At 34.0% G+C, this 2,500-nt stretch overlaps 1 protein-coding gene across 1 annotated transcript in view; it reads right to left on the minus strand.

Annotated features, from left to right (window-relative positions):
- The window catches only part of LOC138867275 (U-scoloptoxin(16)-Er3a-like), a 9,252-nt gene that overhangs the window by 1,694 nt on the left and 5,058 nt on the right, over nt 1–2,500 (minus strand). The window lies entirely within an intron of this gene.

The raw sequence follows: 2,500 nt of genomic DNA on the forward strand, positions 1-2,500 counted from the left end.
TAATAATGATAACGCACAACAGAGACACTAATAACAACAGCAATGCTAATAATGCTAATAATGAAAATTAATCATCACAATCATAATAATATTAATAATAGCAATAATGACAATAATACTGATAATAATAATAATAATAATAACAATAATGATAATAACAATAATAATAATAGTGATTACAATAATAATAATAATAACAAAGAGAAAAAAGTTCACGAATAAATTTTCACATTTTATCATAAATATCCACTCACTAGGCCACGGGTCAGTACCCTTGACACGCAGACTGCTTGCCTATGGCACGAGAGAGAGAGAGAGGGAGAGAGAGAGAGAGAGAGAGAGAGAGAGAGAGAGAGAGAGAGAGAGAGAGAGAGAGAGAGAGAGAGAGAGAGAGAGAGAGAGAGAGAGAGAGAGAGAGAGAAATTGAGGTATAAAGATAGATAGACAGAGAGAGAGAGATGGAGAGAGAAATTGAGATAGATAGATAGAGAGACAGAGAGAGAGAGAGACTCACCATTGTGGCCAGCTATTCTTCGAGAAATACTGGCAACTAACACGATCATGCAGCCTCCATGTTAAGTCCCTGGAATTCACTGCTTGACAAAATCAATTGCATGGAGAAAGTAGCTTTTGAATTCCAATCACCATTTGGATCTACATATCAAAGTGAGCATTTTTACACTCAACCCCCATCACGGCAAACTTACAATCCGAAATTTCGACTTTGACTCAAGGGAAAAGCATGGAAAAGGATTTTATTATGGTGGTGATTATAAATCTGACATAAGATATATATTTTTGTTACAAAGAATGCTAAATGCTGTAGAAGTGTTACACTGTTTTTATACAAGTCCAGGAAAATACATTTACTATAATTACAAAAGCCACTACATACCGTATAATTATGATTGCTATTTTAATAAGATGTAATGTACTGAAATGAATAAAACCTGGCACGCAAGGTAGTAAAAATGACTTTAATCATATAATCGTTCAAGGCAACACTAGAAAACAAAGAAGAAAAGCAAGGGAGGAACGCCACTCGCCAAAATCCGTGCAAGGTGCCGGCCGTCCTCGGGTTGTGTGCTTGTATTTCACGAGTTGCCATTCAGACACAAAAGGGGAATATATAAGTTCGACAATATTTCCAATGTGAAAGCACTCAAAACTAAAATGACACAATTATTACTCAAGCTTCACAGTCGCTCTAAGAGGCAAGGATATGAATCCAGATCCTTTCTTAGAGTCTGACATCTTTCCTAATAATGTAAAGGTGTTACTTAATAGAAACAAGTACAAGGGCAAGCAGAATGTTTGACGCTGCAAATCCGGCGGTCAAACCACTAAACACTATCAGAATTGAGCATATTAATGTGCAGTCTCTCCTCGGACACTGCAGAAATTGAATTAATAATTAAAGAATTAATTAATAATCAATTGATGTTCTCTGCATTAGTGAAACTTTGCTTCCCCAAGAAATAGCAAGGAGTTTCATCAGCATTCCAAACTTTTATGTTTACAGATACGATGCAGGTCGTGGAGGTGGATTCTGCATATACGTAAGAGATACTCTTAAATCAAATAAGATCTTTTCTACAACTGTAAATAATACAGCAGTAAAGGACATTTGGGTAACCGTATAAAGCAGTATGCATCCTTCCTTCCTCGTCGGCACAATTTACAGGCGCCCACATGCCATTGCAGAATCAGTTGTCAATAAAGAAAAAATCCCTTTATCCTAGGTGATTTAAATGATGATCTAAACAAATGAAATGCAAAGTTAACTACGATAATTAATAAAAATAAATTAAAACAACTCATAAACAAGCCTACAATTATTACAGTTATCATAATAACAAACAGATCCGATATTCTTCTTCACACTGATGTTATCCCATGACATTTTAACCTTGATCTTAAATGAAGAAAAAACACAGCGACAACCAGTCACCAAAACTTCTAGTAATCATTACGATCCAAAATTACTCCACCAACTTTTGCTTCAGAAATTACTTGATTTTAATCTGTTAAAAGCCATGAAAGAGTATCATCAAAACAACAAGTTTCGTTCGGTGTTCCACAAGGCTCCTTCCTGGGCCCAATCTTATTATATTCATTAATGATCTGTCGTCAGTTGCGAAAAACTGTCTTGATATTCAGTCCGCAGATGACTCAGTTTCTTCACACTGCCTTTGTTAACAATGTAAATAAATTGAAAGGAAAAGCTAAACATACCCTAACAGAAGCAAAACAATACATCGAATGAACTGTCAGAAAATACAATCAGATACATGACATTAGAGACACACACTGACCACATCTATAGAGAAGAAATGGGCACTCTGTTATATATATATATATATATATATATATATATATATATATATATATATATATGGACATATATATGTATATATGTACCTCTCTCTGCATATATATGCATATATATATATATATATATATATATATATATATATATATGTATGTATGTACTCATATA

This window comes from Penaeus vannamei, chromosome 3 (genome assembly GCF_042767895.1).
Source record: "Penaeus vannamei isolate JL-2024 chromosome 3, ASM4276789v1, whole genome shotgun sequence".
In the NCBI taxonomy this organism is placed as follows: domain Eukaryota; kingdom Metazoa; phylum Arthropoda; class Malacostraca; order Decapoda; family Penaeidae; genus Penaeus; species Penaeus vannamei.